The following is a 14,080-nucleotide window of genomic DNA, read 5'->3' on the forward strand; positions in this document are numbered from 1 at the left end:
CAAAAAAGTGAAAATAGTATGTTTCAATCTGTATTCAGACTCCATAGTTCTTTCTCTCAATGTGGTTAGCATTTTCCATCATGAGTCTTTTGGAATTATCTTAGATGATTGTATTACTGAGAAGAGCTAAGTCTATCAAAATTGGTCATTGCACAATGTTGCTATTGCTGTGTACAATGTTCTCTTTGTTTCTGCTCACTTCCATCCGAATCCACTCATATGTCAAATAGGTTTTTCTGAAATCCACCTGCTCATCATTTTTTACAGCAAGATAGTATTCCATTATATTCATATACCACAACTTGTTCAGCCATTTCCCAATTGATAGGCATACCCCCAATTTCCAATTCTTTGCTTCCACAAAAGAGTTGCTATAAATATTTTTGTTCATGTGGATCTTTGTCCATTTTTTATGATCTCTTTGGGATACACACATAGTAGTGGTATTGTTGGATCAATGGATATGTACAGTTTTATAGCCATTTGGGCATAGTTCCAAATTGCTCTTCAGAATGGTTGGATCTTTCACAACTCCATCAATAATGCATTAGTGTACCAATTTTCCCACATCTTCTCCAACATTTATCATTTTCCTTTTCCATCATATTAGCCAGTCTGATAGGTGTGAGGCAGTACCTCAGAGTTGTTTTAATCTTCATTTCTTTAATAAATAGTGATTTAGAGCACTTTTTACATGACTATACATAGCTTTAATTTCTTCCTCTGAAAACTGCCTATTCATGTCCTTTGACCATTTATCAATTGTGAAATGACTTGTATTTACATAAATTGGGTTCATTTCTCTAATATATTTTTATCAGAAACACTGGCAGTAAAAAATGTTTCCCAACTTTCTTCTTTCCTTCTAATCTTGGTTACATTGGCTTTGTTTGTGCAAAATCTTTTACATTTAATGTAATCAAAATCATCCATTTTGCATTTCATAATGCTCTCCATGTTGTTTTGTCATAAATTCTTTCTTTTCCCAAAGATCTGACAGGTAAACTATTTCTTGATCTCCTAATTTGCTTATGATATCACCCTTTATGTCTAAATCATTTATCCATTTTGACCTTATCTTGGAATATGGAGTGAGATGTTGGTCAATGCCTAGTTTCTACCATACTATTTTACAGTTTTCTCAGCAGGTTTTAGCAAATAGTGAGTTCTTATACTGGAAGCAGGAGTCTTTGGGTTTAGCAAACAGTAGATTACTATAGTCACTGCCTATTGTGTCATGCATACCTAATTTATTCCACTAATCCACCACCCTTTTTCCACATAGCCGGTACCACACAGTTTTGATGATTGATGCTTAATTCTGCAGTTTTAGATCTGCTAAGGCTAGGCTACCTTCCTTCGCATTTTTTCCATTAATTTCTTTGATATTCTTGACCTTTTGTTCTCCCAGATGAATTTTATTTTTTTTTTAGTTTCGTAAATTTTTTTTTTTGTAGTTTGATTGGTGTGGCACTCTTATTGAATTCTCATATTGAGCTTGCAGTCCACTAAAACTCCCAGTATTTTTCAGAAACCACTGCTGTCCAGGTGTCCCCTATCTCATACTTTGGATGATGATTTTTCCCCAAGTTTGAGGCTTTTAATTTATTCCCAATGAATCTCATCAGATTCGGCATAAGTCTCTAATCTGTCCACTGTTAGTTATCCCTATCAGCTTTGTGTCATCTTCATATTATATGAACATTACTTCCCTGTGTTTGCTCAAGTAACTGATGAAAATGTTAAATTTTACAAACCGCTGAAGTACTCTATTGGAAAACTTCTGAAACATTGACCTTGAAGCATTAAAAAACACTTTTTGAGTCCCGCCATCCAATTGATTCAGAATACATCTTATTTTATTATTATCTAATTCATCTTTTAATTTTCTCCATGAGAATATCATATTATTCCTTGTAAAAAGCTTTGATAAAATCTACATAAATTATAACTCTAGCACCCCCCTTAACTGATTTAGTAATGCCATCAAAAGAGGAAATGAGATTAGTCTGGCATTACCTGTTCCTAATGAAGCCATACTGGCTTTTTGTAATCACTACTTCCCTTTCTCCATGTTCACCAATCATCTCTTTATTGATCTGCTGAGAATTAAAAAAAAATAGTTTATTTCTTATAGACTCTTCTTCCTTCCTTCCTTTCTTCCTTCCTTCCTTCCTTCCTTCCTTCCTTCCTTCCTTCCTTCCTTCCTTCCTTCCTTCCTTCCTTCCTTCCTTCCTTCCTTCCTTCCTTCCTTCCTTCCTCCCTCCCTCCCTCCCTCCCTCCCTCTCTTCCTCCCTTCCTTCTTTTCTTCTTTTTAAATAAAGACAAACCTTTCTCTACTTTGCTCCAATTCTGACATTATTTCTTTGGATGCTCACTCTTTCTTCCATGTTCATGAATAGAGATAACTGACTCCAGCTCAGTACATTCTTTCTGGTCTCAGGAGCAGACTAATATTCTTTCTCCATTTTCTCTCCTACCACATCTCTACCACACCCTGTCATCTGGGATTGGTTTATTAGATGCAAGCTTACAGTTGGAGGAGGGGAGGAGATCCAAAACAGAAAGTCTACATCAAGGAAGAATTTTCTTCTTTGCTTCAGTGTGGTTCTATCATTAGCCAAATGGGAAGGCGAAGAAGACTTTTGGATCTGAAACCTTTTTTTTTGTGTCATTGAAAGAACACAAGATAGCAAAGAATGTTGACATTAATTGACTGGCGAATAGTTAAAAATGTGTCTTACATTAAAATAACAGTGTTGTAGGAAATGGCAAGCATGAATATAGAAAAAAAAAACATAGAAACACTTCCATGAAATGGTGAAGAGTTAAGTAAGCAGAGCCAAGAAGGGCCAATAACCACAAAATAATTAAAACTGAATGTTTTAAAAGTATAAAGAGCATTCTTGACCCCCAAAAAAATAATAGAGAAGGGACCTTTCTCTGCTTATTTGCCAAAGTGGGCATCCAAAAATGTGGAACATTCCATATGATATCAGATATTATCTTTCAATTAATTGGATTTTTGTGGATTTTGTGGATTTTTTCCTCTTATTTTCTTGCTATTTTATGCAAAAAAATTATTATAAAGGGATGATTCTGTTGGAGAAGGGATGAGAGAAGAAAATCTAAAAGATATAAAAACAAAGGATGTCAATAAAATCCATTAAAAAAAGAAAGAACATTGCATAGCTATTCACCTACTCTGCCTATGTATAAGCCTGGCTCTGTGTAGCACAATTATAAATAACTGACACACAGGATAATTATCTCGTAGCTCAATCAGTCAGTCGTAAATTTCTTTTAAATCTCAAAATTAAATTGCCCACTGAAATAAAAAGAAGGTAGTACACCATGGGTGAAAAGATGTAATTATCATAACTACCTTTCTCTAACCTTGTCCCGTGAAGAGTAAATTTTAATATGTTAAAAAAGCCTTGAAGGAAGGAAATATAGTAGAGTTTTTTTCTTACGAAGAAATGTTGAACTCGATTAGATAAACTTTTTTTTCTTTTCCTGAGCTGGAGTTGGGGGAAGGGAGAGGGATGTTAAACAGGGTAACATCCAGAAAAACGGGATGATAGTACAGATTCGTTTTGTTTCTCTTGCTGATGATTTTAAGGGTGTTATTGTATCTCTTGCTTATCCCTTTCCCCACTATTTATCCAGGATAAGACAAAGAAAGAGATTGCTAGTTTGTGACTTTTAGGCTTTTCTGCTATTTTAGAAGAAAAGGGACAATAGAAGAATAAACTTATATTCTCAAAGTTAAGGGAAGGAGAGAAATTTAGCAAACAGACATCATTTCTGAAAGTGTAAGAATAATCAAAAAGTCATCCAATCCAACCTTAGTTGAAAAGGAATCTCACTAATGACAATCCCACAGTTTACCTCTGCATGAAGACCTCCAGTGAGGGTTAATCCCACTACTTCTTGAAGCACCCATTCATCTATTGTATAGCTTCTGATTGGGAAGAAGTTTGTCTTTCCCCCAAGCCCATAAAAAGCCTAAATTTGCCTTTCAGTTACCTTCCACCTGTTGAAATTTTTCGGTACTCTGGAGGCCAAGCAAAACCGGGCCAATCTTTCTTCCGGAGGACAACCTTTTGAGTACTGGAAAAGAACTATTACATTTCCCTGAGCATGCAGTTCTCCAGGATACACATCACTGGTCCCTTCAACTGATCTTCATAGTACATATTTGGGTCCCTTCACCAATCTGGTTGTCCTCCTCTTAGCACCCTCCAACTACTCAAAATACTTTCTAAAATGTTTTAGTTAGAACTCAATAACATGCTTTATTCGTACTATTAAAGTCATGCCTGTATCTGTTGCATATCATCATTTATTTCTTCTCTTCCTGAGGATCAAACACAGAAGAATTTTATCATAATCTGTTTTTATTGCCCAGATTTTCATAAGGTCCAATAAAATGTGATACTTCTAAAACTCTGTTTATGTTATTGATCTTCACCTGAAGTAAATTCTCAGATTTTCTCCAGGATTTATCTAAACCCTCAATGTTTCAAGACCTAGCTCAAAGCTCACCTCCTCCATGAGGTTTTCCTAATCATTCCTGCCAACATTGATCTTATTTTCCCCAGCATTTATTGTCTATATGGATTCAAGTGTTGAATGAGTGCCTTGACAAGAGAAACTCCATTGATAATTGCATCTCTTAGTTTATAACTCTGTTAACTAATCACTAATTTTGGTAAGAAATTAGATAGAGAACAATGGCTTTGGAATAAGCAGAGCCTGAATTAAAACCCTGGCTTTTGCATGTGTGTAACCTTGGGCTTAAACTTAAACTCTTAACCTTAAACTCTCTGTTTCCCCATGAGTAAATAAATGAGTCACGTTACATGACTACCAGGTTCTCTTCCTGCTCTAAATCATCTGCTGTATAACAACAGCAATGACAATAACCAATATTTGACAGTCAACATAATTTATGGGCTAGAGATGCAACCTTGAAGTTAGGAAGACCCAAGCTCAAGGCCTACTTGCTTTGTGTGACATATATTAGCTATGTGACCCTGAGCACATTATGTTCTAGGAAATTCTTTAAGATTCTAAATCATAAAGAAAGTACCAACTTGCATTGGTGGAAAGAACTTTTTTTTTTAACCTAGGAGTTCCCTATAGCTATGTGATCTGAAATCCTCTCCCTGTTTATCTTACAATGATACAACCCTTTAGTTTATAAAACACATTATGTGCATCTCATTTGCTCTGAGATTATAACTGCTTATAAATATTTAAGTAGAAAGCATCTTCATTTTATGCCCTTCAAAAATTTCAACACAAAACACAATGCTATCCATAATGAAAGTGCTAAATATATCTTTGCCAAATTGAGTTAAATTCATTAGAATGTGCTTTGAGATCCTGGTTAAAAGTAATGGGTCCCAATTTATTGACCTTATGCACCTGGGAGGCTGAAAAAATATTGGAAGTGGTTCAAGAATTCCTATTTGAATTTGTAAATAAGTAAACATCACCTCCATAGACCCAATAAAATCATTTACACATAGATAAATTACTCTACATTTACATTGAGCCAGAATACTGAACAGACTCATCTTTGGTAAACTTGTGGGAGAATCTTGACAAGAATCACATTGGATGAATGGGAAGGGATTGTGCCATAGAATTTGCCATGTACACTTTGCTTAAGGCAGTACCCCAAACACACCAGATTAGTTTCTCCTAAAAGAAATGGAAACTGTCTTAAAGCATAGCTCCTTAGCCTCCTACACACAAAAAGGGTTAGAGGCATAAGGAAGTTGAGCTGCTTTGTTAAGCCCAGTTTCTAACTGTGGACCATCATGGACAAAACAGAACTTTGGAAGATGCACTCAACTGAATCAAAGTTGTATACTCACTAAATAATATTTACCTTTTTGAGGATTAAAAGCAGTAAGTTGCTTGAGCTCTCCCCCAAATCTCTCCAAATACCTGTACAAAATGGCTCTAAAAAAATTCTAGAGCAGCAGAACCAACAAAAAGACAGAGTGAAACAGATTTCTAGCCCAGGACAACCTGGAAGGTCAGCAGGAAAGGTTTGTTGAGCCTGACTGAGAGAGGAGTGCAGTTCAGCATGGGTCCCATAGGCAAAGACCAGGACTCAGGGAATCTGGAGCAGTCCTTAGGGGACTAAATCACAGGAAGCTGTGGTGGTTTCCAGACTTCTCAACCCACAAACATGTAAGTCAATTTAGAAGGTCAGTAGGAAAAGTCTGTCAGACCTTGGTGAGAGAGAAGCTTGGTCTGTACCCAGTCCTGGTGCTGATCCAGGGCAACAACTGCTTCCACAGCTCTCAGCCCACAGACAGAGTGGGGATCAAGTGCCTGATCAGAAGGTGATTGAAGAGATCTCTTTGCTGGCACTGAGACAGGATTCTCTTGCTTTCCCCTTGCTTGGATCTGAGTCACAGTCCGGAGTGGTGGTCCTAGGACGAGGAGGAGTGCTGGTGTGGTGGAGCTTGTGGTGATGGTGGTGGTGGTGGTGGAGAGGGAATCCTCCTCACAGTTCCAAGGCAGAAAAGAGTGCTTGTAGTCACTCATAGACCAGAGCCCAGACCAGAAGAGGAGTAAACACCTCACCTTGACCATACCACCTTGGAAAAATTGAAAATTTACAGCTCCCTAGAAGTATCTCTGATAACAGCTGTGCCAAACTCTGGAAGCTTGAGACAGTACATTCTCCAAATTGGAAGCAGATGCCTACCTTAACAAAAAGTTTAAAAGTCGAGTAATTGTCTGGGAATATGAGCAATTAGTACAAACAAATCTCAGAACATAGAATCTTACATTGGTGACAAAGAAGATCAAAACATTTCCCTTTTTGCATAGCCCTCCTTGCTATGGCTCAATAAACCTCCTTTTGTTAGCTGAGAAATATTCCATGAGCATCTCATCCCATTTTAGTCTCCAACTGAAACAGCATATGGTCTGTTCAGGTCTGGTCTATTAAAGGTGGCTAGCAATCTGCAAAATTGAAAGGAATATTCATATAGATGAGGTCACAGGTCTATGGAAGTTTTTGAGTAGTTTCTCAGGCAGCGGATACTGATACTATAGCTATTATCTTCTGGGAGTTCCAATTTAAAAAAAAAATTCACAGGCCCTCCAACTCAAAAATGTTGTGAACTAATGCTCTGTGTGTCACTCTTTTCCATTGCCCATGTGGCACACCCAATCCCCTTAGATCATTTAACAAAATAAAAGCTGTGATGGTGACCCAAAAAAGTGGAGCAGGATGTTGCAGTTGAAATGTTGGGAAATATCAGGGGGAGTGGTTGCTCTATAGGAGAATTTGAGAAAGAGATAAAATCCTGACAAGGGAGAGCCCTGGAGGACAGATTTTAAAGGAGTTCAGGAAAAGGATAGCCAGAACTCCGTGGACTTTATTTCTCTAATGGAAAATCAGCTCAGGAGAGATGAATAACTCTTAATAATTATGTTCTGTGAATACAAAAGAGAAATAATTATGCAAAGGAGAAAGGGGAGTATTGTTGAAAGAGATGAACGTGAACACTCAGGGAACTCATTAACCAGTTTATATGTTAAAAAGACAGAGATTATACAAGACAAAATAGACAATTTCAATTGCATAAAATTTCAGGGCTTTCACATAAAATCAATGCTAGAATAAGAACAGATACACATTGAGAAACAATCTTTGCCTTAATTATATTTGATAAAAGTCTGACATCTAAAATCTATAGGTAATTGACATAAATCTATGAGACTAGGAGCTATTTCCCAACAGATTAGTAAAATTAAAGATATGAACAAACACAATTCCAGAGAAGATATGGAAATTATTGTCTATATGAAAAAATAGTTAAAATGACTTTATAATCAGAGAAATGTAATTTAAAGTAAATCCAAATTAATTCCTCTCACCCAGCAAAATTACAAAGATAATGAAAAAAATGGAAAAATAAATCATTTTTGTAGAGACTGTGGGAATAAAGGCAGGTCAGTCCTCTAAATGTGAAGCAGTCTGTGTTCTGGGATACAATTTCTAATTGTACTGGAAAACTCCTTAAATTGTTCACATCCTTGGATTCAGTGGTGCCACCTCCAGTTTTATACCTTAAAGAGAATGTTGACAGCCAGAGAAGAGGCACATAAATTGTACTAAAATAGTCATAGTAGCATTATCTGTAACAAGAAGAAACTAGGGTAGAAAATATAGCAATGTACTCAATTACTGAACAATTTTTGGTATTTTAATGTGGCATCATATTATTATTTTATAAGAAAAGTGAAAATGAAGAATTTAGATAAATAGGAAAAGATTTACACGAAGAAGAACATATTCAAGAAAAGAACCAAAGAAACTTAAGTTGACACAAAGAACACGCACACACACACGGGGGGGGGGAGAAAATAAATTAAATGGCAAGAAAAAAGAAAAATCTGGTCAAATACAGTGGATCAGGTGGGTATTGAGTTATTAAAGCTAAAGTATACATCTATCATTTCTGCAACTAAATGGCAAGATATGAATGTTAAAAAAATAAAAAAAAGTGGTAACGATTACTGGCAATTGATGTTTTCATTAAATTTCGATGAAATTTTTTTTAAGGAAATATACTTTATTAGGTTCTTTGTGGAGCTTGGGGGATGTGTTGTTCTCAGATTTTTTTTTAATATTTTAAAAAAGAAGTATATAGGAGATGAAGACATTGCATCATGAATAGAAAAGAGTGATATGGTGCTCTAAGAATTATGTTCAGGAGAGCCAAAGGTCAGAACAAACTGGAATTGGCCAAGAATGCTAAAGACTACAGATAGAGGCACACTGTAATCTACTCCTTCCTCAAGTCCACCTTCTAAAATTCCTCTCATTCTTCAAGACTAAGTTCATTTTTGTGATTTGGGAGAAAAAAAGGAGGTTGGAGGGCAAAGAAGGGATGAGCCTTTTGCTACAGGTAGATGGGATGACAGTAATTGATGATGGGTAGAAGAAATAGTAATGATATGTCTCCTATTTCTTGTGTTTTCATTGACAAGTGGAATGATCTTTATACTGAAAAATTCACAGTGTGTGTGTGTGTGTGTGTGTGTGTGTGTGTGTGTGTGTGTGTGTGCATGTGTTGGGGGAGGAATATGACAAATAAGTTATAAAAACCCAGGATAAGGAGATGGTAAGAGAACATACAGCTGCCTTCGATAAATTCAAGTCACCAGGCCCACATGAACTACATCCCAAGGCACTAGAAGTTATTTTTGAATTATTGTGAAAGAGGGAACAGCGTTAAGGTACAGGAAAAGAATAAATGTCCAAATTTTCAAAAATGGGAAGACAATAGAGTCTATAAGCTACAGGTTTTTATGCTCGACTTTAATACCTGGCAAAATTTTAGAATGTGTTATTGTAGTAATATATTATGTGTTTATCTACAAAAAAGGAGAGGTGAATCACAAAAAATGCCAGCAAAATATCATGTAGCCATTCATAAGACTGGCCTTTATTTCCTTAAACTGTGACCAGTTTATGAGACCTGTCAATGAATGATGCAAAAGAAGGGGATGTGAAGATAGAGAATAATTCTTATCAGTATTAGTAATCAATTGCTAAAGTGATCTATTTCTATTCATAGCCCTCCCCCTTGTTACCACGTTCAGACTCAGATCTCCCATACAGAAATTTTTTTTCTGTCTTTAAATTCCTTTTTGATGACCAACCTTTGGAAGATAAGATGTATTTTCCCTATCTTTATTTTCCCTCGTACTTCCTTCTCCCTGTTTTTCCTGTCCTTGCTTGTTTCCCTTTTGAGTTTAATGCATTTCTATGCCAAAGTTGTTACTTGTTCAACTTTCATATGTTCAACTTTCCTTTTTTCTAGTTTATCTTAGAGAAGGATCATGTGATACCTGTTCTACCTGCACCTTAAATCATATTAGTATGCTCCTTCCTTTGTTCATCCCATTTATATGAAAACACTTCTACCTTTCTCACTTCTTGTTCATCCTCCACTTTTTCCTTCCATTTTCTTTTCTCTGTTACTTTGTTATTTTCTATATTAAAAATGAAAAATCCTTTCCTAGGCCCTATATTTGTCATATTCAACTGTCTCTATGACCTTTGAAAACAGAATTCTGAAGATATTCTTGTCTCTTTTCCCCTTACTAGAATCTAAGCACATCGTTTTATTAGCTCCTTTCCTTGCTCAGATAAGTTTAACATTTCTAGGTTTCTCTTGACTCCTGCATTTGAATTTTAAAGTTTTTACTCAGTTCAAGTCTTTTTATCAGTAATACTTGAAAGTACTTTATGTTATTAAAACACATTTCACCTCTTATTTATAAATCTTTATTTATCTCTTGAATTTTAGAATATTATATTCCACAATTTTTCTCTTTCCTTTATGGTAACTGCTGCTGTCTAGTGCGATTCTAACTGTTCTCTGTCTCTGTCTCCGTCTCTGTCTCTCTCTCTCTGTATTTCCTTTTTGTTTGTTTGTTTTTGGTGAGGCAATCGGGGTTAAGTGACTTGCCCAAGGTCACACAGCTAGTACTTGTCAAGTGTTTGGTCTGAGGCCGGATTTGAACTCAGGTCCTCCTGACTTCAGGGCCTGTGCTCTATCCACTGCGCCACCTAGCTGCCCCTCTTTCTGTATTTCTCATTGACTGTTTGCACTATTTACTAAAACTATTATTACTATACTACTATTACTATTACTATTTCTACTATGGCTACTACTAGCAGCAGAACTAGTACTAGTACCGTTACAGCTACTGCTCTTCCTAGCTAACATGTATATAGAACTTTAAGGTTTGTAAAAAACATTTTACTTATTTCATTTGATGCTGAAAACAGCCCCGTGAAAGAGGTGCTATCAATCCTATTTTATAGATGAAAAAGGTGAGGCACAGAGTGGTTAAGGGATTTGTTGAGGGTCCCAGAGATACTAAGTGTGTGTGCAAAATATAAGCTCAAGTTTTCCTAATTCCAAGTCCTGTGGCCTATCCATTGTACCTTCCAGTATTTCTTGATTGGATATAGTATTTTTTTCTTTATACTTTAAAACCCGTTTTTGGATTGTGGTTTTATATACTTAGCACAGTGCCTGACATAAAGGAGGAGCTACATAAATGATTATTCCCTTCCCTTTTCCCTTCCTCAGGACATTTCCCTCCAGCTTTCTCAGAATGGTTGAGTAGGTCTTGTTTTGACCTGGCCCCTTTATAGTCCAGATATAGTCTGTTTCCCAGGCAGCACAAAATGATGGAAGCATAGCTAGATAGCAGATGATTTGAGGGAAAAAAAAATTCTTGCAGGTTTAGCATTTTGCAATTTCAATATTGATAATTTTCATCTTTTTTTTATTTTTCCATAACCCCCATATTCATTAAATGTAAAGTTCTTTCTCTTCTATCTCCACAACACTCCTAATATGTTTCTTTTTTTCCATTTATTTGAATGGAGACTCTTATCACCTCTGCAATGGACTATTCAAATAGTCTCCTAATTCGTGTCCTGGCTTCTAGTCTCAGACTTCTCCAGTAAATTTTTCATATCGCTGCCAAAATCATCTTTATGACACCTAGGCTTGACTCTGTCATTCCCCTTTTTGAGAGCATTCAGTGGCTAATTATTGTGCTTAGAATGAAATGTAAATGCCTTTGTTTGTCTTTTAAAGCCTTTTGTGGTTTCATTGTAGGCCACCTTTTCAGACTTGCTTCCTCTCATGCACTCTTCATTGCAGAGATATTGGCCCATTTGTTGATTCCTGAATGATATATTTCCCAATTCTATGATTTTCTTTACAAGCCATCCTGAATGCCTGAAATGTATCCTTACTGCCTTGTTATCTCTTGGGAGCCTCATTTTCTTTCAAGTTCTTGTTCCATACTCTAAGAGAACCCTTTAATGATATCTCTAATTCTAATTGTTCTCTCCAGATATCAAATTATATTTTGTCTATATGTTTAAAACTCTCTCTTCCCTCACAACCTCTATCAATGTAAGCTTCCTGGAGGGCTGGGATTATTTTAAAAATATGTCTTTGTATTCCTTTCCAGCAAATAAGTCAATGAGCACCTTCTCTGTGCCAGACACTATAATAATCCCTGAAGATACAAATCTGAAAAAGAAAAACACTCTAAAAAATAGCTGAAAAGTTTTGGGGGGAGGAGAAGGACCCAACTTGGGACAAGATAGAGAAGTCTAGGAGAATGCATCTAGGTGGGAAATCAAGAGATGGCTGGCCTGGATGCCCTCCCTAAACAGACATTCTTGAAGGAGTTCCCATCCCTCTAAATCAAAGGGAGGGCCTCCAGGGTGTAATGGGTACTGATAAGGTATGAATTCCAGGGATGAAATCATCTTTGAGATTTCCCAGTGCATGATGGAGAAATCTAAAGGAGTGAAGACAGGTGAGAAATTAAAATATGGCTGGACTAGGTGCCCTCCTTAAATGGAAGTTCATTATCTTGAACAAAATAGGTATTTATCTTTCTGTTGATCAATCACATCTTACTCTAAGTGGTTTGCCATTTCCTTCTCCAGCTCATTTTGCAAATGAGGAAATTGAGGCAAACATGGTTAAGTGACTTGCCCAGAGTCACACAGCTAATAAGTTTCTTAGGCTGGATATGAACTCAGGTTTTCCTAACTCCAGGCCCAGAACTCTTTTCCCTGTGCCACCTTCCCAATCCATTATCTTGAGCTGCATTAAAAAAAATGCAATGTGCAGAAAGAGAGATATGACAGTCATTATATTCTGCTCTGACTAGACTACGTTTGGCTTGTTGTATTCATTCCAAAGCATTACATTTAAGGGAGGACTTTGAAAGGTTGAAGAAGTATCTGATAATGGCAACAAGGACAGTGAAGCACCTTGAGACTGTACTATATGATAATTAGTTGAAACAAGTAGAGAAATTTAGCTCATTAATAAATAGTTGTTAACTATTGACTGATTTATCCCAGAGAAAAGAAAAAAAAATGAAGGAAATGTGACAGTGTTCTTGAAGTATCTGAAGGGTGTGGGAACGATTGATTAGGTATATTCTGGTTAGCCCCAGAGGGCAGAAGTGGGAGCTACAGGTGGAAGGTAATTAGGTTTGATATAAGAAAAACAACAACTCCACAGACAACTTTCTTACCACTAATACTATCAAAAAGGATGATGGAGGATGGACTCTCCTACCCAAGAGTCTTAAAACAAAGGCTTGATAACCACTTGCGAAAACTGATTTGTGTCCAGGACTAGAGGGCCTCAGAGGTTTCCTGCAATTCAGAGATGCTGTGCTTTAGCACACATACCCAAAAATAATTGAGAATTGCCTGTTCCTTTTATTTTTCCAACTGGGACCAGTGTTGTATTGCTGCATGAATTGAACAGGTCAGTGTTCCAGACAGGGGTAAACCAAATTTCCCAAGATGTCTGAACATATTTCCCAAGGTCTATGATCTTCTCCTCCCTATGTCTATCCCAGCAACAGGATGAAACTTAGTTGAGTCTAGTTTTCATTTGTTTGTTGCTCAGGGGATGTCCCTGGCTTGTAGTCTTTGTGACCCCAATTTATAAATTTTTCCTTCATTAAATCTGAATCCTTCCCATCTAGCCCTCCAGCACTTGCTGCACACAAAGTGTAGAGTGACCCTTTTTATTATTTCTAGACTATAACCTCCTTTCAACCAATATCTTGGCAGTGCTTTTAGAAAATATTTCCTGGGGCCTGTTTATACTGAAGTATGTAAGATATAATCCTTTCTCGGTAATTGGAATATGTCTACTGTCACAGCTCAGATCTAAAATCCTGAAATGTGTGACTGCCACTTGTTAACCTGTGATTTCTTTCTATCAAAGAGTTCAGTGACTGTGGCCACATTCATTTCATAAGTAATATTCTCCTTTTATTAAGGTCCTTCTCTCTTGTTCTGTTTAAAAATAGACTGATTTTCCCCCTACTACTCTTGTGACCTTCCTGGATTCCTCATTTCTTTGTTTCTTCTTTGAGCTTATCTCTTTGTGTTATGGATATTTTATATAGGTCACACACTCTATAGGTATTATCTCTGGCTGAGCCCTTTTGTCTCTTTCAAATGTCA

This window comes from Vombatus ursinus, unplaced genomic scaffold, assembly GCF_900497805.2.
Source record: "Vombatus ursinus unplaced genomic scaffold, bare-nosed wombat genome assembly UNPS02014874.1, whole genome shotgun sequence".
NCBI classification, from domain to species: Eukaryota; Metazoa; Chordata; class Mammalia; order Diprotodontia; family Vombatidae; genus Vombatus; species Vombatus ursinus.